Source organism: Thamnophis elegans, chromosome 3 (genome assembly GCF_009769535.1).
Source record: "Thamnophis elegans isolate rThaEle1 chromosome 3, rThaEle1.pri, whole genome shotgun sequence".
In the NCBI taxonomy this organism is placed as follows: domain Eukaryota; kingdom Metazoa; phylum Chordata; class Lepidosauria; order Squamata; family Colubridae; genus Thamnophis; species Thamnophis elegans.
This window is the reverse complement of record NC_045543.1, coordinates 126,398,723-126,425,485: the sequence shown is the minus strand read 5'-3', so window position 1 is coordinate 126,425,485 and position 26,763 is coordinate 126,398,723. Positions and strand designations below refer to the sequence as shown.

The window sequence follows — 26,763 nt, the reverse complement described above, 5'->3', positions numbered from 1 at the left end:
TGCTTTCCAGCTATGATGCCATTTAAAAAAAAGACAAACCTCCCTTATTCCTCTGTTATATAGGCAGTGTTCCTGCAAATCGTTTTTGTATCTCGAGAATTCTGTGGTTTTGTTTTGCTATTTTTATACCCTCTAAACCAGAGGTGGAGAAGTATAGCCCCTTTATGACTTCTGGACTTCAACTCCCAGAGTTGGGGGGAGTTGAAGTCCACGGATGGTAAAAGGGCCATAGTACCCCACCCTTGCTCTAAAAAAGTGGTTCCCAACGTGGGATCCACACCCAACAGGGGGGGCAATTTGATTTTCGATGGGGGCAATTTGAACCTTGTTTAAACCAAGTTAATAGCCTTTTAGGCTTCCTCTGCATGAGTAGAGTTCACTTTTTGAGTAAAGTGAAAATTATATGTCACCTGGGGGGGGGGAGTTTCAGGATTTTCGTGGGGCATGGCCAAAGAAAGTTTGGGAACCACTGCTCTAAACAGTACCTTAAATGCACATGAGCATGTGGAAATTTGATTCTTCAACCACCAATTGTCTGGACCAACTATATGTTGCGGGTACAGCTATAATCTACATGTGGAAAAGGTTGCTGAAGCCATAACAATTTCAATTAAATCAACCCCAGTGAAATGTAATTAAAGCCGCAAGAATGAAAAGGGGAATGAAGCTGTCTTTTCAAAGCATGGGCATCCTAAAATCAAAGAAGCCTATGCCCCCTCCCTCTTAATCTTGGAGTTAGAGTTGCCTGTGAACCAGATGAAGTCCAGCTAATTTTTGTGTCTTTAGCAGCACTTAAGTGGCTTAAATAAAAATCCATGCAACCCTAAATAAATAAATGAGCAGGTGACACTTTTCACAGTGTGACGATAAGCCTTATCAGCTGCTAGAGTTTGTATATGTAGTTTCCTTTTGTTTAGATTTTTATTCTCCCTCCCTCTTTGTTGACTGAAAGTTTAGCAGCTTGAGACCCAAGCAGAACACCACTGGGTGAACTCCCATTCTTGCCCCAGCTGCTGCCAACCTAGCAGTCTGAGAGCATGCAAATGCAAGTAGATAACGTCAGTGGGAAGGTAACAGTGTTCCGTGCACCTCGGTGTATAGTCATTCCAGTCACATGACCATGGAAGTTTCTTTGGACAACACTGACGCCCTTGGCCAGAGACAGAGCTGAGCACACACACACACCCCTTGACTGGACAGGGTAAACCTTTACCATTTTCATATACAAATCAAGGTGGAGAACATATCTAATACCTCCTATTTTTCCCACGACAACAATCCTGGCCTGAAAGAGCGTGATTGGTACAGTTTTCATGTCTAAGGTGGATCTAGAATTCACAAGCTCCTGGTTTCTAGGCCAACACCTTAAGCCAGTGGTTCTCAACCTTGATAACTTTAAGATGGGTCCACACATCTTAAAGTTTCCAAGGTTGAAAAACACTATCTTACTCACTATATCAAACTGGTTCTCAGTAATTAAGATGCTGGGCTGAAAAGTTGGTATCCCCTATTCTTATTCATTGATCTGGCTTACATTGCTGGTCTTTCTCTAAGGAGTTTGGAGCAGTTAATGGTTCCCAGGTAAACTTATTAAGGCATCTTCTAGGATCAGACCTACCAGTGGTGGGATACAACCGGTACGTCTCGGTACAGGCGTACTGGTACCTGCTGGGAGCACCAGGTACTGTTCCGGTATGGTGCTCTGGAGGACCCATCTGCCAGCCCGCTCCCTTTACCACTATTTGAGCCGGTTGGGGCTTTTGTGCATGGATTGTACGGCGCCTGCGCAACGCTCAGCCAAGCAGCTGGAGCATCCGTGGGCGGTAAGTACATATGTGCGTGCTGTGTGCGTTCACCTGGTGGACACTGGACCCCGTTGCAGCATACTGGTTGCACCGGGATCCGGAACCCACCACTGAGACCTACTCTTAGAAAGATTTCATAGGCTTCAACCTATGTGCCGAGGTGGCGCAGTGGTTAAATGCAGCACTGCAGGCTACTTCAGCTGACTGCAGTTCTGCAGTTTGGCTGTTCAAATCTCACCTGCTCAGGGTTGACTCAGCCTTCCATACTTCTGAGGTGGGTAAAATGAGGACTCGGATTGTTGTTGGGGGCAATATGCTGTAAACAGCTTAGAGAGGGCGGAGAGCCCTATGAAGCGGTATATAAGTCTAACTGCTATTGCTATGTGGTGGATATGTAACAAAAGATAAAAACAAATGGCACATTGATTCAGAAACTACTGAAAAGTAGTACTTGGCCTACTTTGTCTATTTTAGAAAATTCAGAATTTCCATTTGACCCCCATCATAGTTATTTCTGGAATAAACAAACACAAAGTGGAGTATCTAAAATAATTCTCTGCAACATGATGTACTTTTTTTTATAATCTTTGGAGAAGATACGCGAGAGTTCCACTTTTGGAGAATTTATTCAGCACCTTGTTTTGAATATCCCACTGTGATAGTTTGTTAAACCCAATGCCAAGAATGCAGATAAGAACCAGAATTTAGACTTGGCTACAAAGAATAACTTGGCTGAAAAATTAGAGTCTCCTTGTCTTTTCAGAATGCATTGATCAGTGTCAAGTGGGCCTATAGATGGTTTATCCATCAGGGCACACGTGTTCCTATTATAAATAGTTGTAACACAATCTATTATCCCTAACTTTCATCTGAAGTTTCAAATATTGATTGAGAGCGTGAATTATATTTTTCATTTACCAGGTGTTGTGTTTTTCTTGAATCAATACTTTTACCTTGATCTACAAGCATTATGTTTTCATGCCAATGTGGCTTGCACTTAACTGGATTATTAGCAGTGTAGAAGGAAAAGAAGAGAGATTCTGTAATTTCTTCATTTTGCAACAAAATAAAATATAGCTTTTAAATATCTAAGTTAAATACTTGTTCATCACACTGTGATTTCTAAGGATGTGGGACTGGATCAGTTCTGAATTCTTAATAGCTTTCAGCACCATCCTATATATGCTGTTTCCCATTTATGTTCAGGTAATTTTCATGTGAGGAGAGGCTGAACATAAAGGCTGTATTCACAAGGCATGTTTATGCATCGAAAATTGAACTCTCATTTACTGAACCCAATTGTTCACACTGTGGGGCTTGCACAATACATCAGATGAAATTGGAAAACTTGGGATTCGGTTTGCTGTGCTCCAGCCGGTGGTCTAATTGACACGCACTGTTAACTTTTTAGTAAGAAACATTTCTTGATAATTAGCAACAGCTAATCTTATTTGGCCAGTAGAATCCCATAATGTGGACATTTGGCCAAAGAACCATCTATTTGCTCAGGTGCAGGAACCATGAGCTTTTACAAAATTGCTTCGCACATGGATCTGTCTTATGCAGAATTCCAATACCTTTGTTGGATTATTGGTGTGCATATCCAAACATGGGTGCATATGAATTGACATGGATTTTTGGAATAACCTGTCATGCCCTGTGTTTGTGTGTGCATGACATATTAACCCATGGGCTTTTGGCACTGGTTGACAGATTTTATATTTATACCAGCCTTCCTCTGTCAGAAGCCCAGTTGTCTCAATTACTGGTTTCACATAACACATGAAACTCTAAAGTCAGTATGTTAGCTGAGTTTGCACAACATGATAGCCTTAACTATGCATGTTTGTAGTTACTGTAGTTTGTCGGGCAATTCCAGCATGGAATGACAAGGTGCCCTAGAGCATAATCAGTACAACCCTGGGACTGCTTATTTCATGGGTTTCTGATTCTACTAGACAACATTTCCCTCTGTGAATTCTGTCTAATACTACTGGTCTCTTTTCAGAAACATCTGTACTTCTCAAAGAACCAGGAATAATCTTTGGAAGCCACTATTGCATGTTTCAGTCATGCCCGCTGAATGATTTATTTAACCTCAGAGTGTACAAAAAGGCTGTTTGCATAACTTTTCTCTGAACATTTCATAAGATCTACAGTAGTATGAATATAGAATAGAATAACAAAGTTGGAAGGAACCTTGGAGGTCTTCTAGTCCAACCCTCTGCTTAGGCAGGAAACCCTACACCACTTCAAACAAATGGTCATCCAGCATCTTAAAAACTTCCAGTATTGGAGCATTCACAACTTCTGGTGGCAAGTTGTTCCATTGATAAATTGTTCTAACTATCAGGAAATTTATCTTAGTTCTAAGTTTCTTCTCTCCTTGATTAGTTTTCATCCATTGCTTCTTGTTCTACCTTCAGGTGCTTTGGAGAATAACTTAACTCCTTCTTCTTTGTGGCAGTCCCTGAGATATTGGAACACTGCTATCATGTCTCCCCTAGTCCTTCTTTTCATTAAACTGGACATACCCAGTTCCTGCAACCATTCTTCATATGTTTTATGAGGAAAGTACCATATTTGTTGGAGTATAAGATGCTCCAAAGTATAAGATGCACCTAGCTTTTGGGGAGCAAAGCAAGGGAAAAATATCTGCTTCTGCCTCCCAGCAATTTGCCTCCTTGCAACAAACAGCAAACCGTACAAACAATATACACTGTTTGTAGTGTTATATTTCAGACTGTACTTGTACCAGGGTCTTGAGGCCGTTAGGGACTGGATGAGGGCTAACAAGCTTGTACTCAACCCGGAAAAGACCGAGTGGCTGTTGTGTTTCCCTCCCAATAATTTGGTTAGTGTTCCATCGCTCAGGCTGGGGGGGCAAATTTTACACCCCTCAGACAGGGTTCGCAACTTGGGAGTCCTCCTGGACCCACAGCTGACCTTTGATTACCACCTGTCGGCTGTGACCAGGGGGGCATTTGCCCAGGTTCGCCTGGTGCGCCAGTTGCGACCCTACCTGAATCGGGAGGCTCTCACAACAGTCACTCGCGCCCTCGTGACCTATAGGCTGGAGTACTGCAACGTGCTCTACATGGGGCTGCCCTTGAAGAGCATCCGGCGGCTTCAGCTAGTCCAGAATGCAGCCACGCGAGTGATTGTGGGTGCGCCTCGGTTCGCCCACATAACACCCATCCTCCGCGAGCTGCGCTGGCTACCTGTTTATCTCCGGGTGCGCTTCAAGGTGCTTCTTACCGCCTATAAAGCCCTTCATGGTAGTGGATCTGGGTACTTGGGAGACCGCCTACTGCCAATCACCTCCTCGAGACCCATTAGATCTCACAGATTAGGCCTCCTCCGAGTGCCATCTGCCAGCCAGTGCCGGCTGGCTACTACGCGGAGGAGAGCCTTTTCTGTAGCAGCTCCGGCCCTCTGGAACGATCTCCCCGTGGAGATTCGTACCCTCACCACCCTTCAGACCTTCCGCGCAGCACTCAAGAACTGGCTATCCCATCAGGCCTGGGGGTAAAGACTTGATTCGCCCCCACCCGAATGATGAATGAATGTTGTTTATTTTTAATTACGTGTTATGTTATATGTTACTGTATGTATCCCCTCCCCATATAAGTTGTTAGCCGCCCTGAGTCCCCTCAGGGAAAAGGGCGGCCTATAAATAAACTTATTCCTATTCCTATTCCTACAGATGCTGTTAAAATTGATGTGCTTTCTGGAAGTATAGTTATTTTTGCTATTTAATAGAATAGCACTTTTTAAAACAATAGCACTTGACCTCTTCAGGTCAAGCATTTATTTTAAAAAGCTGCTTCATTTTGTTAAGTTGTCTAGAATAATAATAAAGCAGTCTTTAAAAAATAAGTAATAATTTGAACATTCTGTAGGCATTTATAGTTGTTGACTTACCTCCTTGCAGCAAACAGCCTGATTAACACAAGAAAAAAAATCTGCCTCTGCCTCCCAGCAATTTGCCTCGTGGAGCAAACAGCAAGTTTCACTTTCAATTTCTCCTGATCATCAGCTGTTTCAGGCTTCAGGGATTGTTACAGCCTATCAAAGGCTCTGCAAAGAGGTAAATTGTTGGACCTCAGAGGCCAAAGGGTTGGGGCCGGTGGGTGGGTGGGTCTACATTCAGTGTATAAGACGCACCCAAATTTTCACCCTCTTTTAGGGGGGAAAAACTGGTATGTGAAAGTATGCATGCGTTTATGCAATGACGGTCATCCTGTTTCATGAAACATAATCTTGAAGATGGAAAATTAAGATGCTGCATAATGGCCTGCTTCCCCTTATCCCAAATGTTTAGTGGTTCATAATTCCCTAAAGCACTGTTTCTCAACTTTGGCAGTTGAGGTAACTTTGGCAGTTTGAAGATGTGTGGATTTCAACTTCAACTTTGGAAGTTGAAGGCTACATATCTTCAGACTGCCAAGATTGAGAAACACTGCTCTAAAGTATGAGAAAACATAGGGTGTCAAATCAGCCTTCTCTTCATTCTTCATAATCTTGATGTTGTTTTTGGCCTCTGTTTGATAGCCCTAAAAATGTTTTCACATTTAGAAATCCAACTTCACTCTGCCTTCACCAAATTTATTTTCCTGGACATTATTTTTCTTGGCAGTGCCTTTCTTACTTTATCCACAAAATTTGTATCTGTTTCAACAATCTGACAAGTTGCTTGAAAAATTCAAAGTTTTGTTTTGATTTTAAATGTGACTGCAAATTAATGATAAACCAAAGATTAGCATTCATGTTGCACCTAAACCAGTTGAGATTAGATTATCAGTTTTAAGATCAGTTACTTACTTCATTTTTTTCTGAATGCCAGCTGCCACTGTAATCTCAAATATGTTTCAGATTTTTTTCTGGATTATGTTCAAACAGAGTAGCTTGTTAATTCACTGTGCCTGAATATTGCTATTGAAAAAACTTACATAACAATTTGATAACAGTGAATCTATAGATGATATATTTGGGGATTATTCTGGAATTTCCTGGTTCATGGTAAACCAGATTTCTTTATTCATTGCTTATATAATAAACTACAATAACATACATTTTCACAGCACGCTGAAAGAAGTAAAATCATATTTTGGCATGGATGAACCCCACAACTGAATAACAAACCATGAAGTCAGTGGAGGAGATAAGAGTTTAGAATGGAGCTTGGAGTTTATTTCTATCACTTGTGTCCACTGGTCCAGTGGTGGGATACGACCGGTACGCCCCGGTACGGGCATACCGGTGCCTGCTGGGAGCATCAGGTACCGTTCCGTTCCGGTGCTCTGGAGGGCCTACCTGCCCACCTGCCCTTCTTATCTCTATTTGAGCCGATCGGGGCATTCACGCACATGCACAGAGTGTATGGCACCTACGCAATGCTCCGCCGAGCAGCTGGAGCATTGCGGGTGGTCGGTACACATGTGCATGTTGCGCACATTCTGCACGCATGCATGTGGTGGACGCCCGGCCCCATTGCAGCGTACCGGTTGCAACGGGATCCGGAACCCACCTGCACTGGTCTTATCAAATCTGAATTATGTCTGTTATACTTACTGTAGAATAGGGGCTGATTTAAGTGTTAGTATTGTCATAGGAGGCATCCTTGGTGGTGACAGGAGGTAGATTGGAGTTTTTGTTTTCTCCCATTGTCTGTATCTTGTTACTGATTCATTTAGAAGTTTAAATAGCCCTCTTTTTCACCTTTTTAGGCAGGCAGCCAAGATGTTCATGTTCTGCCAAGTTTGAATGGATTTTAAATTGTCTTTAAAATCCCTTTCTTTTGTCAAGCATCTTTAATAGGTTGATTTTGACATTTCTCTTGCTTTTAAGCCTTTACTGTGTTTAAAATTTATATTTATTGTTGTAGCTCACCTGGGGAAAGTGTAGTGGATGACTTTTCTTAGCTAATTAAGCTTGCCAGCCTGCACCAAACAGAGAGGTAAAGGTCTGTAGATGACTTGGTATATGAGGCCTAGAATTCATGATTACATTGTTTGTGCTTCTGATAAAAACAAAATAAACCACTCACATGGAATGTCATATATCTCCAGCAAATGATATCCTACATCTTTGTAAACCTGCTCAGGCAGAAGAACTAGGATTCTTAAAGAGGTTGTCCATCACACAATGTTCATGTAGATCTCATTTGATGTTGGTTTGCCTTATAACTAAATCATTAAACTTAAATATTGGAAGTGAATTTTCACAGAAGATGGTGATAGTTGGTAACAATAAAGCATGTAAGCAATTGTTAATTCTCAATGTGAGAAGCAACTTAGAACTAAGGAGAAATTTCCTGACAGTTAGAACAATTAATCAGTGGAACAACTTGCCTCCAGAAGTTGTGAATGCTCCAAAACTTTAAAAAGATGTTGGATAACCATTTGTCTGAAGTTGTGTAAGGTTTCCGGCCTAAGCAGGTGTTGGACTAGAAGACCTCCAAGGTCCCTTCTAACTCTGCTATTCTATTCTATTCTGTTCTATTCTAATACATAATGGTTAGTGGGATATTAATATTACACTGACTCTTTAATTAACAACTATCCCCAAAGGAAGATAGTTAGATGGATATTTGGATGGATGGATGGATGGATGGATGGATGGATGGATGGATATGAGTGTGTGTGTGTGTGTATTTCAGAAGAACATAATAGAAAAGTATAAAATGTGCTATGAACGGAAAGTTGTGGGAAATTTCTTTAACCTTCTCTAATATTAGAACTTGTGATTTTTAAGTACCTGTTCAAAGAGTCCAGTTCTGTTCCAGTGTATGTTATGCAACCATAAGATTGCAAATAGCTGGGCATATCCCAGGGTCTCTCTTTTATCCTGATGCCAGCACTTCCAATGAAATGTGGGATCTGTTTCATTACCAAACTAAGTAATATCATCAATGCACTGATGATCCTACACCTCGTTTGCTAATAAAATGTCTGCAAGAAAACAACCAAGGCCAGAGAGCACCAAGGAGTGCCCACAGTTCAACCTGAGCTACAAATATTCTCTTCTCTCGGTATTTCCAATGAAGTTGAATTGACAGATAACAAAGTCATTTTTTTTTCTTGCAACACACAATTAACCAGGGGGATTCAAAAGGATATTAATGAAAAACAAAGCTATAATTGGGTATTAATAATTGCCAAGATCTGCGAAGCGGGTGATGTTATTGCAAACCTGTCCTATTGGGAGGATTTCCAAAGACCATCTCATTGGCTACTATGAGAACAGAAACTTGGATTAAATTGCCTTGGAGCTTAACTAACCTTATGAGAACGTTAGACAAAAGAGAATGAAATTCATATATTCAGACTTGCTGTAAAAGAGAGAAAGTTATTAAGAAAAGAGAATTGCAGGAAAGGGAATAAGCAATAATTGCAAACATGTTAATAGACAGAAGAATCCAAATAATGTTTGATTTTAGTGGAAAGGATCTTTCTGACTTTTCTCCATACGGTACAGGTAGTCCTCGAATTACAACCACAATTGAGCCCAGAATTTATGCTGCTAGGTGAAACATTTTTAAACTGAGTTTTGCCCCATTTTACAAGCTTTCTTGTCACATTTGTTAAATGGACCACTGTAGTTGTTAAATTAGTAACATGGTTGCAAAAGGGGATCATATGACCCTGGGACACTGCAACCGTCATAAATATGAGTCAGTTGTCAAGCATCCAAATGTAAATCGTATAACCATGGGGATGCTGCAAAGATCATAAGTGTGAAAAATGGTCATAAGTCACTTTTTCCAGTGCCATTTTAACTTTGAATGGTCACTAAATGAACTATTGTAAGTTAAGGACTATCTGTATTAGGTCTAGTTCTCAGATATAAACCTTTTAATAAATGACTCTTCTAAGGGAGAGAGCAAAGAACAGTGCTGCAGTCAAGTTTATGAAGTGAGTTTATATTTTAGGTATCCATAATACCCAGGCTCACTCATTATTGTGAATCATAATATGGTCTGCTGTGTTTAGGTTTAATTTATTTTGAGAATCCAGACTCTGCACTTCTAAACGGTTGATTTGATTGTGTAAGCCTAAACAATTGTAATTTGTACAGTCAACTCTTTTGAACAAATCACAGCTTAATTTACTGTCTGGTCCACAGCACCATGGACCATTCCATTTCCCTCTTCGATGCAATACATTCCTTAGGGTGTACTTTCTTTAAGATTTGAAATAATAAATCTAAATTATCATAGCAGTATGAGATCTAAAGTTTTACAAAGATTTTATATGGTGTTAGCTTCTTATGCCAGTAATTTTATAATATTCTAGCTGAATATTGCCTAGGTATTTATTTAACCTAATCCTGTATTAGACAGGAAAAAGAATGAATTATATCTATAATCTCAAATCAATCCCCCTTACTAGAGGGGAGCTTCCTTTTTGTTTGTTTTTTAAAAACCAATCCCCCTTACCAGAGGGAACCCCTTTGTGGAGTACTGTGAAGCCGTTACCATGGCAACTCCACTGTGCTGTATGGTAGAAGCCATTTTAAGGCACAACAGGCTGTACCTTAACAGAACTTGAATCCAAAATCTATCACTGTAAAAGTACTGTGATTTGACACTATAAATATAATTCATTCCTTTTCATTTCAGCGGCCCAGGAGTTCTAGAGTTATGCTGGAACAGACACACAAACATACCTTGAGGGGTGTCAGGGGTGTCTTACCCCCACAGTATTTTTCCCAGAGAGTAAGTCATCTGTGTACCAAGTTTGGTTGAAATTGCTCAAGGTGGTCCAGAGTTATGCTGTAACACACACACACACACACACACACACACACACACACACACACACACACACACACACACACACACACACACTTACTGATGTGTATATATATATATATATATATATATATATATGTATGTATGTATGTATGTATGTATGTATGTATCTGTCTGTCTGTGTGTGTGTGCGTGTGTGTGTGTGTGTATCATTAAAGTCACAACCCCTGGTATGCTCAAATATGGGAGGAAGTTCACTACTTCCATTCTCTGTCCATCGGCTTGTCACAAAAGACCATCCAGACAGAAACCCAATATTTTTACTGTTGCCTTTGTGTTGTATTTGTGCTGATAAATAAATAAAGGGAGACTAGTATAGATCTATTTCAAGCTATTTAGCTCTCATCAGCTAGCCATACCCTTACTGGGATTCGAACCTGGGCTGTATTACATATTAGGCAGATGTGTTAACCACTAAGCCACAGGCTCTCCTCCGTTATCAGCTGAGCCAGGGAGAAAGGTATATATTTCAAGTCACAACCCCTTCTCCCTGGCTCAGCTGATAACGGAGGAGAGCCTGTGGCTTAGTGGTTAACACTGTTAAGTGTCAATTTTTAATACAATAATACATAGCAGAGTTGGAAGGGACCTTGGAGGTCTTCTAGTCCAACCCCCTGCTTAGGCAGGAAACCCTATACCATTTCAGACAAATGGCTATCCAACATCTTCTTAAAGACTTCCGGTGTTGGAGGATTCACAACTTCTGGAGGCAAGCTGTTCCACTGATTAATTGTTCTAACTGTCAGGAAATTTCTCCTCAGTTCTAAGTTGCTTCTCTCCTTGATTAGTTTCCACCCATTGCTTCTTGTTCTACAGTCAGGTGCCCTGGAGAATAGTTTGACTCCCTCTTCTTTGTGGCAACCCCTGAGATATTGGAATACTGCTATCATGTCTCCCGTAGTCCTTCTTTTCATTAAACTAGACATACCCAGTTCCTTGTATTGTATAAATCAAAACTTTAGCTCTTCAGCCACTATGCTTTTCAAATTACACCTTAAAGGAGCAACACGAAGCAGCCTGAAGGGATTGGAAAATATCATTGCAGAAGATTTTTTTTCTTATAAAAAAATAATTTTTCCCAATGTGCATAATAAATTATTGTGACACTGAAAGTGATTATTTAAATATAAAATAAATTTAATCATTTTTTTTAAATTTCATGTTTATTTTTCCAGTTCATATTTTACCCATTCTGCTAGAGGAAATGTGTGTCCTTGAATTCATTTGTAACAGTGTTCTTTTAATGTTATAACTTTAATAAATGTGAAGAGTAAATAGGCCTAATTTGCAGACAATTCCTAAACTACAGTTGGATCTGTACAGCTTTTAAATGAATGGTATCTTTGGTGATTTATTTTTATAAGAAAATGTGTATATTTTGAGAAATACTGCACAAGAAAGAAAGGAGCTGGGAAAGAACTCTCTTGAAAGTAGGATCTGTCTTCTGTGCCAGTTTAAAGAAAAACTACATTTATGGTGGCCAACCACATTGGCCTAAAACAGATGGAGATGTTTAGGGTAATTGACATAAGCTTTGCAAGAGATGTGCAGGAAAAAAAGATACTTTGTGCTGAGTCCTCCAACCACTTTCTGAGGTTTAGTAGGATTACCTTCCTGAGGTTAATGAGGCCATGGTGTGATTTCTGTGGGCTAAGGATCAGCTCCAGTATAAAACTTTGAAGTTTTTGTGCAAATTTTTCTTCATGTTCACAACCACTACGCAATGAAGACTCCTAAAGATTCCCACGAGAGCAACAGAAAACAAAAAGCAGTACCACCACAATCTTATCCAGATGGTTTTTTAAAATCCATCTATAAGAACAGAGACATACACCTTTAGGGATGTTCTTGTTAGAAAATCTGGAAAAATCTTCCCAACATTGCTGTGAGGAAAAAAGAAAGGAGAATGTTGGTGAACGGTAGATGGATAGAGCCGAGGTGATGCAGTGGGTAGAGTGCAGTTAGTAGATAATTTGACAGTGCAGGCCACTTCAGCTGACTGCTATCTGCAGTTCAGCAGTTCAAATCTCACCGACTCAAGGTTGACTCAGCCTTCCATCCTTCCGAGGTGGGTAAAATGAGGACCCAGATTGTGGGGGCGATATGCTGACTCTGTAAACCGCTTAGAGAGGGCTGAAAGTGGTATATAAGTCGAACTGCTATTGCTATTGCTATAAATAGTAATAATCTTGCTTGCTTTGTTATGAAGTGTTTGCAAAAGTCCTTTTTCATTCAGTCCTTTTCTCCAGGGAACTGCAGCTTCTCCACCTGCTCACACAATTACCCATCTCCATAAGTTCCCATTGTCATCAGAAGGAATTCTTTCTATTCCATATTTTGGATTGACAAGTATGGACAGCCAAGGAGGCTCCAAAATAGACAGTTTTATGCTCCATTACGAGGGACATGGTGCCTCAGTGGCTAAGTCGCTGAGCTTGTCGATCAGAAAGGTCAGCAGGTCGGCGGTTCAAATCCCTAGCACCGCCTAACGGAGTGAGTTCCCGTTACATGTCCCAGCTTCTGCCAACCTAGCAGTTCGAAAGCATGTAAAAATACAACTAGAAAAAATAGGAACCACCTTTGGTGGGAAGGTAACAGCGTTCTGTGTGTGTCCGGCGTTTAGTCATGCCAACCACATGACCACGGAGACATTTTCAGACAGTGCTGTCTCTTCAGCTTTGAAACGGAGATGAAACGCCCCCTAGAGTTGGGAACAACTGGCACATATGTGCGAGGGGAACCTTTACTTTTATGCTCCATTAACAATCCCATTGTGGGGAAGATAGAAACCTTTTGAAAATTTTAAGTCAGATTATTTTCTAGGACTTAAAGAGCCCTGAGAGTGGAATGAGTTGATTAGAGGTAAGAACAATTTGATGCAGTGTTAAAGACCCTGGACTAGAAACTAGAAGCTGGTGGGCTTTGGGCCAGTCCATCTCTCTCTGCTTTAGGAAAAAGGCAAGCCACTTCTGATTTTTTTTTTCCAAAAAGATTGCCCAAACTGCATGGACTTGCTTATGTGGTCTTCAGGAAGAGTGTGATAGTTAAAGCAAATGCTTGAATTCATCAAGATGTTTTTTTCACTCAAGTATTTTATTCAAGTAGAGGCTGGATGGCCACCTGTGAGGATTTTCTATTTTTGAAAGTTCAAACTGCCTAAAGAGCTGCTGATTCTATTCTACAGAGAATTTATTAAGTCTGTCATCTGCATTGCTATAACTGTCTGGTTTGTCTCTGCAACCAAACAAGACAGATCCAGACTTTAGAGGATAATTAGAACTGCAGAAAAAACAATTGCTACCAACCTGCCTTCCATCGAGGACCTGTATACTGCACGAGTCCAAAAGAGGGCTGTGAAAATATCTACAGACCCCTCACATCCTGGACCTAAATTGTTTCAACTTCTACCCTCAAAACAACGCTATAAGGCACTGCTCACCAGAGCAACTAGACACAAGGACAGCTTTTTCCCAAATGCCATCAATCTGGCTGAACAACTAATCCCCACAACACTGTCAAATTATCTACTAACACTGTATTACTATTATTCTTCTCTTCCTTCCTTGTACCTATCTCTTCCCACTTATGACTATAGCCATGTTGCTTGTATCTTTAAAATGTATATTGCTTATTTGTTTCCTAGTATAATTTGATTGCTTATTAGTAACCTGTGACTATCACTAAGTGTTGTATCTTATGATTCTTGATGAATGTATTCTATTTTATTTTTCTTTATGTACACTGAGAGCATATGCACCAAAGGCAAATTCCTTGTGGGTCCAATCACTCTTGGCTAATAAAGAAAGATGATTTTTTTAAAACTGGATGCTGCACTAAGCACAAGTGGCTTTAAAATAGGCTCACAGTCAAACCATGATAGGCTGAGTTGCTATTTGTATAGAAGCTTGCTGGTTCTGGGATTGTATTACATGTTTTGGGCATATTATGCAAAGATTAAATTCTATGGAGAAAATTCTAAAGGTGGGTGGGAAGAGGACAAAAGAATGACCAGCAGCAAAAGGGATGGACTCATTTATAAAAGCAACAAGTACACTGTCGGAAAATGTGAAGATAGGGATTAATCATCTTGTAGAAAATTTGTGACATTATTTATTTGTTTGTTTGTCGAACACGTACAAGATAATGTATAGATATGAACATAAACATTAAAAAAGGAAGTAAATACAGATAAATGGGGACAGTAAGACAGGTACAGTAGGGCACGCTGGTGCGCTTATGAACAACCCCTTTATTGACCTCTTACGAAGATGAGGTCCATGGTAGACAGTTTGAGATTGAAGCTGAGAGGTTTTGAGGCTGTAGCAATGGAGTCGGGTAGAGCATTCCAGGCGTCATCATGACAAGTATCAAACATGAGAGTTGACATTGACTTGATGGCATATCAATCAACCAACCAACCAACAGGTGTTATAATGAGAAGAGGCTCTAAAACTGACATGTCTCCCTTGGAATAGTTCACCCTCTAAGATGAAGGTGGTTCCCACATTCATGACCTTTTGTAACTTGTAAAACTTGGCTGTTCTGGAAGGATTTGGCACCTGATTAATGCCTCTTTGTGCCAAATATGTGATACTTAATAGAGAGTAAGAAAGTTGGCCTTGACTGAGATATGCAAACTCTAGGATGACAAGGGGAAAACATTGGGTATGTCTAGAATGTCCAGAAGTTTGGAAGTGGCTTAGAAGACAGCTTATCAAACTACATAGAAGAGGAAGAATTATACAACACAATCAGGCTTGCAAGATTTTGTTATAATAGCCAATCCCAAAACTTATACAATAAAAGTAGCTTTGGTCTTCCTGTAGAGCTGGTGTCTTGGCTTGGTTTACCTAATGGCACTGACATGGTTGCAGTAATATTATGCATTAAGCTTTACAGGTAATCCTCAATTTGCAACCATAATCGAGCCTGGGATCATAGTCATATAACCAGCAACAACAATGCTGGTTGTTAATGTGGATCATCACATGACTGAGTTGATTTTACAACATTTTTGCAGTGGTCATTCAGCAAATACTGCAATTATTAAGTGAATGTGGCTCTTAAGTGAATCCATTTTTTTTTTTTTGCAATGGGCATCTTTCCCTGAAACCAAAAGTAAATGGTAACTCATGATCACCTGACCCTGGGATATTGCAGTCATCTGTACATGCAGGCTAAAGTGTGGTCACGTGACTGGAAGGAGAAGCCATCAGAACTTCAAATCCACATCATAAGTAGCTTGGGGGGGATCCATCATAACTTTAAATGACCACTAAGCCACTGGACATTAAGCAACAAGTGCCTGTATTGTATTCTATTATTTTATATTGGCTCATATAAACATTACGGTTAGAATCTTTTAAGTCTGAAGCAGTTTATAAACCATGTTAATAATGGGAGGCTACTATGACTGTTGAAAATACTTGCGCTCATAAACTATCTACTCTAACTAAGATTGCTAGCCACTCTAACCTTGCAATGCATGTCTGCCTTTAAAAACATGAGAAGTTGAATGTCAGTCATCTGGAGGAAGAATCTCCATTATGTATTTTTGTTTCTAGGAGCCCATTAGAGGTTTTAGATTCTTTCTAATGTATCAGTTTTAAGTCTTGTGTGCCAAATTATTTTTCAGTGCAACCAAAAGAAACAAGAAAAGTTCTTAGGAAGCAAAGCTAGTTTAATAAATTTTTCTATTGCAGGAAGCCTATTTGTCTATCCACACCATCAGCCGAAACAAAGACAGCTGCCTTTGCCAAATGCAATTTTCTTCTCTGTGGTTTAAGTGGCTCTAAACTCTCATCAGTGTACTGTAAACACGTTGTGACCATTCAAAGCATTCAACCTATAAATAAGGTTTTCCTGGGACACTATGAAACCATTACCTGGAGGAATAAAGTAGATTTTCCTTATTGGCAAAGAATCAGCTATATTTTTCCTACCTGCAAATGCAATTTGAGGCAGCTGGTGTTATATTTCTTCTCCATTGAAGTATCATCACCTCCAAGCATGATTTTTCAAGTCTTTCTCCAGTCGCATTTCAGAGGCTAGTAAAAGGTCACGGTCTGTCTCACTATGATGGTGTGGCCCTCCCTTTGATCAGGACTGGATGGGTGCCTCCCGCTCAGAATGGGACAACTCGCCACGGCCACCTTGCTGTGGAACAACTTGATGCATGACAATTTAACAACTCTATTTAATTATTTAAAATAAAATTTAAAAATATTTTAATTTTTTCAATTCCCATTTCATTCTGTCCCTCTTTTTGCACCCTTTCTTTAATTATTCTATTCCACTATTTCTTTGATCTGTAACTCTTGTCCTGCAGTGAGTTGGCTGTAGTGAGTTTTCCCGCAGTGAATTGGCCTCAGCAAGTTAGCTGTGGTGAATTAGAAGAATAGAATAGAAGAATACAATAGAATTCTTTAGTGGCCAAGTGTGATTGGGCAGACAAGGAATTTCTCTTTGGTGCATATGCTCTTAGTGTACATAAAAGGGAAAAAAGGAAAAAGAAAAATATATATTCATCAAGAATCATAAGATACAACGCTTAGTGATAGTCATAGGCTACTAATTAGCAATCAAATCATACTAGGAAACAAACAATATAAATCATAAAAATACAAATAACATGGTTATAATAATGAGTGGGAGGAGATAGATAATCGTAAGATACACTTAGTGATAGTCATAGATTACTAATAAGCCATCAAATCATACTAGGAAACAAACAATATAAATCATAAAAATGCAAGCAACATGGTTGCAGCATAATGAGTGGAAAGAGATATGTAATCGTAAGATACACCTAGCGATAGTCATAGATTACTAATAAGCCATCAAATCGTACTTTTATGTAAAATCGCAAAAATACAACGCCCAATCACACTTGGCCACTAAAGAATTCATAAAAATGCAAGCAACATTCTATTTTCTTCTCTACCAATTCAGTAGCGGGAGTGTGCGCGCCTGGGCATGTGCAGAAGGTCCTTGATGATGGATGGGTGGAACCTAGCGCCACTGCCACTACCGGTTCACCCAAACCAGTGTGAACCGGCAGCATACCACCACTGGCTGTAATCATAAGTGGGAAGAGATAGGTAATAGAAAGGATGAGACGAATAATAGTAATACAGTCTTAGTAAATAATTTGACAGTGTTGTGGGAATTAAGTTTTTTAGCAGAGTGATGGCATTTGTGGGGGGGGAACTGTCCTTGTTTCTAGTTGTTCTGGTGGGCAGTGCCCTATAGCGTCATTTTGAGGGTAGAAGTTGAAACAATTTATGTCCAGGATGTGAAAGGTCTGTAAATATTTTCTCATCCCTCTTTTTGACTCGTGCAGTATACAGGTCCTTAATTGTCAGTGTCTCCTGCCACCATCTCTTATAAGGACCCCTGCCCCAGATGTTACCATCCAGACTTGATAGGATGGAAACTTCTGTTTACAGAATGAACACAGAGAAAGAGAGCTGGTTGAAGAAAAAGTCACCATAAAATATACATTCTGTGCCATAATTGGTTTCATTTTTTTAAAAGTGCCTGTAGGAAGTTAGCACCCACACCTTTACTAGGAAAATGAGATATTTTGGGAATTATTAAAGAGGACAGAATATTTCCTTAAAAGGGAACTCAACATCCCCCCCATTGTCAATGGGCCATTAAGACCTGAGCCAGAGTATTCTACATAACAAAGATCTGTCTCCTTCAGGCAGAGTCATTATAGGAATCACAAAGCCTTTTCATTACATCATCACCCAGCCAAGGGTCAACCAAGGCTGGGACTCAGGACAGCCTACAGAGTTGCCCCTGCATGGCTCCATGAGAGTCTGACAACCAATCAGAATACAAGCTCAAATTCAAAAGCCCAGAGAGGGCATAATAGGAGGGAGGCAGGGGACCCCTTACAGGGTAAGGCTGAGGAGTATGCCCAGTTCTTGGCGGACAAAGTTGCTCGGTTTCGGTCGGACTTGGAGTCCACTCCCGCAGATCCAGCCGAGACACAGGGGGATAACTTGGCAGACCATCTCTGGGTTGAGTTTCAGGATGTTGCCTCTGGGGATGTGGACAAGGCTATGCGAGCTGTGAGCGCCTCCACCTGTATACTGGACCCGTGTCCCTCCTGGCTGGTTGCCAACAGCAGTGAGGTGACACGAGGCTGGATCCAGGCGGTCGTTACCACCTCCCTTCGGGAGGGGCACTTTCCCGCCGCACTTAAAGCGGCGGTGGTGAGACCCCTCCTGAAGAAACCATCCTTGGATCCAGCCATTCTTAATAACTACCGTCCAGTCTCCAACCTTCCCTTTGTTGGGAAGGTTGTTGAGAAGGTGGTGGCCTTCCAGCTTCAGTGTACCTTGGAGGAAGCTAGCTATCTTGACCCCTTCCAGTCCGGCTTCAGGCCCGGCTAAAGCACAGAAACCGCTTTGGTCGCATTGACCGATGATCTCTGGAGAGCCAGAGATGGAGGCTATGCGTGACCTTGACCTCTCCTTGACCTCTCAGCGGCTTTCGATACCATCGACCATGGTATCCTTCTGCGACGACTGCGGGAGGTGGGAGTGGGAGGCACTGTTTTGCAGTGGTTCTCCTCCTACCTCTCGGACAGGTCGCAGTCGGTGTTGGTGGGGGGGCAGAGATTGTCCCCGAGGCCCCTAACTTATGGGGTGCCGCAGGGCTCGGTCTTATCCCCCCTACTATTCAACATATACATGAAACCGCTGGGCGAGATCATTCGGAGGCACGGAATAAAATACCATCAATACACGGACGATACACAGTTGTATCTGTCCGCCCCGTACCAACTCAATGAAGCGGTGGACGTGATGAGCCGGGGTCTTGAGGCCGTTAGAGACTGGATGAGAGCTAACAAACTGGTACTCAACCCAGACAAGACCGAGTGGCTGTTGTGTTTTCCTCCCAACAATTTGGCCAACGTTCCACCACTCAGGCTGGGTGGTCAAAATTTATACCCCTCAGACAGGGTCCGCAACTTGGGAGTCCTCCTGGACCCACAGCTGACTTTTGACCATCATTTGTCAGCTGTGACCAGGGGGGCATTTGCCCAGGTTCGCCTGGTACGCCAGTTGCGGCCCTACCTGAATTGGGAGGCCCTCACAACAGTCACTCGAGCCCTTGTGATCTCTAGGCTGGAATACTGCAATGTGCTCTACATGGGGCTGCCCTTGAAGAGCATCCGGCGACTTCAGCTAGTCCAGAATGCGGCCGCGCGAGTGATCATGGGCGCACCACGGTTCGCCCACATAACACCGATCCTCCATGAGCTGCGCTGGCTACCTGTTGATCTTCGGGTGCGCTTCAAGGTGCTACTTACCATTCATAAAGCCCTCCATGGTAGTGGATCTGACTATTTGAGAGACCGCCTTCTGCCAATTACCTCCCTGCGTCCCATCAGATCGCATAGAGTAGGCCTCCTCCGAATTCCATCCACCAGTCAGTGCCGACTGGCGACTACGCGGAGGAGAGCCTTCTCAGTTGCAGCTCCGACGCTTTGGAACGATCTCCCCGTGGAGATTCGCACCCTCACCACCGTCCAGACCTTCCGCACGGCCCTCAAGATCTGGCTATCCCGTCAGGCCTGGGGATAAGACCTTAACTTCGCCCCACCTGAATGCTGAATGAATGTTGTGTTTTACTGGTTTATTTTTTTTTATTCACATTTTTCTTTTTTTTCTTGTGTTCTGTCTTACACTCCCTCCCTATTAATTGTAAGCCGCCCTGAGTCCCCTCAGGGAAAAGGGCGGCCTATAAATGTCAATAAACAAACAAACAAACAAACAAACAAAACCAGGGACTTTCAACATCTCTTCCCTTTTCCCCCAGGACGTCAAATCATGTGGTCCTGCCCATCATCAGTAAACCTTCTTTCCAAGCAACTTCCATGAATCTAGTGTCTTTTTTCCCCACTTGGAACTGAACCCAGAAGGATTTTTTTTTAAATTCTCTTTCACAGGCATTCAAATTCATCATCTGCTCAATAAATCAAAGTAACAGGCTTCATAAAGAAAAGTTTGCATTTCATGGATCAATCAATACAACTGTTTCAGTCGAACGAGAACTATGATATGTTGAAAGTAAGGCTCATTAAGAACTTTGACACTTGATATGAATCTAAGTAATGACTGTGGAAGAGAGGCATGAAAGCTAATTATAACCAATTGACACACTTTCTACAAGATGTAATGTAAGATGATTATTATTTTTTTGTGTGTAGTTTGTTTAATAAAAATTTTAAAAAATGTAAAAAAAAATCAATACAACTGTTTCAAGCTCATTCCTGCTTGAACTTCAGCAACTATGGTCTAGGCATGCACAGAACATGGGGTCTTGCCCTCCCTGCCCCTAGAGAGAACTTCAGGGAAGAAAAAAAAAAGGATTTTAAGCTTTGTGCCTGCTTGGATTTCAACTGTGGAGATCCAAGCAGACACAGATTGGGAGGGAGCTCTTTCAGCCAGCGCTGGGAGGCAAGAGGGAGTCCTCTCAGCAGGTAGCCTTAGCTTGCAACTTCCTTGCTGGCATCTCCATTGACTTTCACGGGAGGCTGATAGAGATGATTGCAAACATTGATCACATGATTGTGTGGTTGCTTGGCAACTGGTTGTAAGTGTGAGCAAGTTACCAAGCGTCCAGATGGAGTCACATGTGATGTTTTGTAATGGCCAGAAGATTTTGACAGGTCATAAACCACCTTTTCAAGGGACGCAGTGGATCAGAAGACGCTGAGGTTGTCAATCAGAAGGTCGACAGTTCAGCATTTCGAATCCCTAGTGCCGTGTAACGGGGTGAGCTCCCGTTATTTGTCCCAGCTTCTGCCAACCTAGCAGTTCAAAAGCCCGTAAAAAATGGAAGTAGAAAAATAGTAGAAAAACCTTTGGTAGGAAGGTAACAGCGTTCTGTGCACCTTCGGTGTTTAGTCATGCCGGCCACATGACCACGGAGACGTCTTTGGACATTGCTGGCTTTTTGGCTTTGTAATGGAGATGAGCACCACCATCCCCAGAACCGGAAACAACTAGCATGCATGCGCAGGGGAACTTTTATCTTTAAAGCACATTTCTGAGACACTTGTAATTTCTTTTTTTTTTAATGTAGTTTTTTATTTTTCATTTTCATAACATATAATCTCATGTATACTATTACATAGCCAACATCATATTGTATTATTAAATGTTTACATCAGTTCATCTCACCATCAACTCCCCATAAGAAAAAGAATGAACACCAGTTATTGGCTTTTCTGCTCTCTATACACTATATTTGTGCGTTCACTTTCTTTTCCCTCTCATCCTCTCCCTACCCCCTTTCTTCTCTCTGTCCTCCTTCCCTTCTCTACTTCCCTTTCCTCTCTCCAGTCCTCTCTCCCCTTTCCACTCCTCATTTCTCTCCTCCTCTTTCCCCCTGCTACCCTCTTTCCTATCCCTCTCTCCTTCCCTTACCTCTCTCATTTTTTCCTCATTCTTCATCTCATTTGCTTGGTGTATTTCAGCTTCTGAGCAAACTCCATTTTATGTTGATGGTATTTATAGTTCCTTTTCAATATATATATATTCAATTTTAAACATATATTCTCCTCCTTTAAAAAAAAAAGAAAAATAGAACAAAAAAGAATACATATATAGTCATTGTACTTTTAACCCCCCCCCCCCAGCCTAATTTTGGTCGAGATGTAGACCTGGTTACAATTCCCAGCTATTCTCATCATTATCTTTATATAATTATACATTCTTACGCGCCCCCAATTTGTGATTCTGCCTTAAAAGTTTCAATAGTTTCCCCTTACAAGTATATTTCATGTTCCTGCTCTAATTTTTCCATGTCTTGGATTAAATTACCTTTAGTTGTCTATGAGTAGCAAACTTCGCTGTTCAATATTCATTTCAATTCCCTTAATCTATTGTATAGAATAACAAACGGTAAACATCTCGCTTTATTTCATCATCTTAAAAGTTCTATGTATATCCATGTTTCATATATTTTACCCCATGCTTAGTTGTCCTTCTGATTTTGTTTCCAGTCAATTTGCCACTCAGTTTAATTATCATGTATAAAAGTGAATGGCAAACCTCTGCTTTACAACCTCCCCATGTCAGTTTCATATTTATCCACATTCCATATATTTTGGGCGTTGTTTAGTTGTCTTTCCATTGTTATATTCAACCAGTTAACAACTCCATTTTATTGTCATGTTTTTCACAACCTCCCGACATCAATATCAATATCTTATTTATCCATATTCCATATATTTCAACCTTTGCTTAATTATCTTTCCATTATTACATTCAATCCATTAGCAACTCCATTTTATTGTCATATTTAGAAATAAAACCCTTATCTTAGTTTTATATTCTCCCACATAAAAATTTCTGGTTGTCTGATTTTTTTCTTAGTAAGTCTTTTGTCCCACTTCTCTGCTTCTGCTCTCTCCATTCTCTTTGCTTCGGCACATCCACTCTCCCCAACTTTCCCCAGGTCACCACCAGAAGGATGTTTTTTATTTCTCTTTATTGGAGCAAAACCTCCCCCTTCAATTTCCTTATGTCACTAACAGCCTCAACCTCTTTTGTCTGCCTTTTGTTTCCCTCTGTTTCTACTCCTTCATTATCTTGCCCCCTTGCCCCCCTTCTTCTTTGAATTCTTCTTTAGATATCTGCTTCTCTGGGTTCAAAATTAGGCTTGATTTTAATGATATGTGCATATATTTTTTATAATATCATGTAGTTCTTCAAATTCCCAGCTTTCTATGATGTCCAATTCCAAAGTTAGAATTAGCTATACAGTTATTTCAGAGTTCTGGTCCACTTAAGTTTGTCCACTTCCACTGCTGTAGGGGAGAATGATGGGAGCCATCTTGGTCTTTTGTTCTTCCTTAATATCCAGTTCCAAGATTGCAGTTAGTTATACAAAGTCTTATTTTGAGGCTCTGGTGCACCTTAAGTTTTAGCTACTGTGGGACCAGAAGTGAAGCCGGGGGCCATCTTAAAATAAAAAGATAAAGGAGGGAAGAAAAAAGAAAGAAAATAAAAGAAACCCTAGCATTTTCCAGTTCTTAGCTCTGTAATAATTCTTCCCCCTGTCACTCTCCATCTCAGATCAGCCACAGCTGCTTAAAACATATCAATTAGAACAAACTTACAAAGAGCTGGATTCGGGTACGTGACTCTTTTGCCTCCTGCTCTTGCAACTTCGGATTTATGGTATTTGGTTAATTAAAACTTCCCACACAGTCAAGGTTAGATTATCCATTATCAGAGAAAAAGAGATCAAAATATTTGGTTTATATTTGATATCCGAGACCAAATTAGAGTTTATATTGAATGGGTTCAGAAGAAAAAGATGTTTTTTTCTTGATTATTTTAGCTGGAAGGAATTCAAACAAAATAAAAATATTGGTTTCTGTTTAAGATCCAAAACCAAATTTAACGTTATAATTATATGGGTTTGTAACTTCTCTGCTTTCTGTTCTTCTGTTCGAAAGCACAGACAAAGAACTTCCCGGTGGGGGAGGGGCTGTTGTTACAACCCTCCACCTTTCTTTGTTCTTTTTCTTTTAGGGAAAAAAAAAGGCCCGATCTGACCATCAGTATTACTTATGTTCTCAAAATTTCATTTGCCTTTTCCAGATTTAATTTATAGTTAGTTAAATTCTCTTACCAGGTCTTTTATCTCTCCCGGTCTCTGCCTGTCCCAAGCTTATTTTGACAAAAAGGTCAGCATCTTATCAGCCATGAAGGCTGCTACCCCAACTCCAATTCATAGGCAAATCTCTAAGCCAGATCTCTAAGATCTGTTGCTTCTCTCAGGGTCTGATGAGATGCTGCCCTTCTTTGCCCCCACCTGCAGTGGGGGTTCTGATTCAAAAGAATCTTCGGAGATGGTTTGTCAGACAGGGTTCATGTGAAACTCTTAGGAGCTCACATTTCCCACGTCTGTCCAGCTGGAGAACTTTCTGTCGAAATCAGACTGTTGTAACTTCAAATGGTCATTAAGCGACTGCTTGTTAAGTGAAGCTACTTGTAAGGGAAGACATATATTCCTCCTGTTCCAATTCAGAAAAAGAATTCTTTCTGGCAGCTCAAGGTTTATCCTTACATTTTGCTTGTGGCAATATGGAGGCACTTTGTTAACCATTTTTGAGGGATGTATCCTCAAGACATCACATCCATCTCATTGCTAGCCTGCAAATAAAGTAGTCTTTATTTGTTCCAGCTTAAAAGTGATCATTTTTTCCCGTTTTCCAACACACAACTTCTCATGTGAACAATACAAGGATCCTTTGGAGAATAGCCTGAGGCTGAAATCGGAGGCAGTGATCCTTCTGCATTGGGCGTTTTAGCTTTGTCTTCAAGAGAGACTTTTTCTGTTCCTCTTGGAATACTCTGTCAGTCAGGAATCCTGCTTTATAGGTATGTGTACACACCAAAAGGAGATAATAAAATAAAATGTGACACATTGGTAGATGTAGGCATATGAGTTGTATCATACTATTAGCTGTCTTCATTATTTAATTTACTTTGGCTAAACATACCCAGCTATTTCAACAGTAATGTTTTCTATTCTTCCTTTTTTTAATCCTTAGAACTGAGTGGAATTTCCTGACAACTGATGGTACAGTTTCTCAGTCATGGTGGGTTTAAGAGGTGTGGACTTCAACTCCCAGAATTCTCCAGTCAGCATCCTTCTTAAAGCTGCCAAAATTGAGAAACAGGGCAAATAGAGAGCAGTTGTGCAAAGTTGTCTGGGTAAGTTATGTATCAGAAGGCCATATATCCCATGATTTTCTGTGACCTGTAGTTGAGCCAGGATTTGTCCAGTACAATCTGTTCACCAGACTCTGCTGGATCTCCAGTTTTATGGACTTCCGGTAGAGGTGACCTGGGACTGATCAACACATTCTTTATGCTGCAATTAATTGCACCATAAAATGCATCCTGTTCTGGACTGAACAAGCCACCCCTTTCCGACCAGCAAGTAGCTAGGTTTAATTTAGTATTTCTGGGAAATCTTGCAATATTGAGTTCTCATAGGAAAAGGTAAAATATCAGCAAGATATATAGTCAAGTAAATTTGGGGCATTCTTGAAACTTAATTATATACATAGTTCCAGTAACTGCAGAAAGGAATTTTGTTTCACGAGCAGAAAAAAAATATCACATACTGTTCCCTTTTCGTGCATCAAATCATATATCTGAATGGTGTACCTTGTTAAAACTCACAATAGATAGAAATCCAGTCCCTTTCCTGTGCACTTTGTTTTCTTTTTAAATGTACAGAAAATTGTAATGAAGTGCAGTGTTTACACATGTGAAATCCTTCAAGTGGAACAGGTCAGCACAAACTGTTCCATCCACCTGACTCTGCTAAATTTACATTGTTTGGTTCTGGATGGAATTGCAGGATGCCACCATTAAATTGGATTTTGTGTTCTAACACTTTCCAAAGTTATTCTAACCTGTTTAGTACCCTCTTCTCTGACCTCACGTCACCAATTGCCATTATCAACCAAGATGCACATTAGAGTAACCAAGACACTTTGGCTTAATTATCTGGCAAGGTAAGGCTCTTAAAGATGTAGAAATTACATTTTGGTGAAAGGCGCTGAAAAGGAATCAGTACACAAAGTGAAATGTGAAAACTCACCCAGGGCCATAATTTTCTGCTTAACTGAATAGAGAAATGGTCTCATCATTGATCCTAAAATTGTGTCATTTTTATAGCTTGTCTGTAGCAGGCTTCCTTACCACTTTAGCAAAAGCTACCTAAGTTCAGGCGACAGCTTCTAATAATGGCAGTATGTTAACCGATCATGTGAAATTCATTTGCATCATGTTGAAACTGTGGCTTCTATAGTGCTTGGGTCTTCCTGGAAAGAGGATCTAATTTCAGGTTGTGTTCAATAAGCTACTTGCATGAAAGGTCACTCAGGGAAATAATAGGAATTTCTTAATTTGCTGAAACTATTGCTCCAGTAGATGTCATTTTGATGGCTGTTGTTTTAGCTCTTAAGACAGTTGTTTCTTATGATTTGGCAGCCTCAGAAGAAGGGTAGCTGGAACTTTGTGACTGGAGCAGGGAACAAGCTGGAGAGTTTTGTCAAAAGATTTAGTAGAGGAAGTGAAACTACCAATCAAC

The 26,763-nt window shown here is 40.7% G+C and overlaps 1 protein-coding gene across 9 annotated transcripts in view; it reads left to right on the top strand.

Moving 5' to 3' along the window:
• The window catches only part of GHR (growth hormone receptor), a 162,202-nt gene that overhangs the window by 40,925 nt on the left and 94,514 nt on the right, over nucleotides 1–26,763 (top strand). Inside the window, exon 1 of one of the 9 annotated variants that reach the window (XM_032214234.1) lies at nucleotides 25,355–25,373. The exons of the other annotated variants lie outside the window; for them this stretch is intronic. The gene's annotated coding sequence lies outside the window, so the exon portion shown is untranslated. Of the gene's footprint in view, nucleotides 1–25,354; nucleotides 25,374–26,763 lie in introns of those variants that run through there. 9 annotated transcript variants of the gene reach the window in all.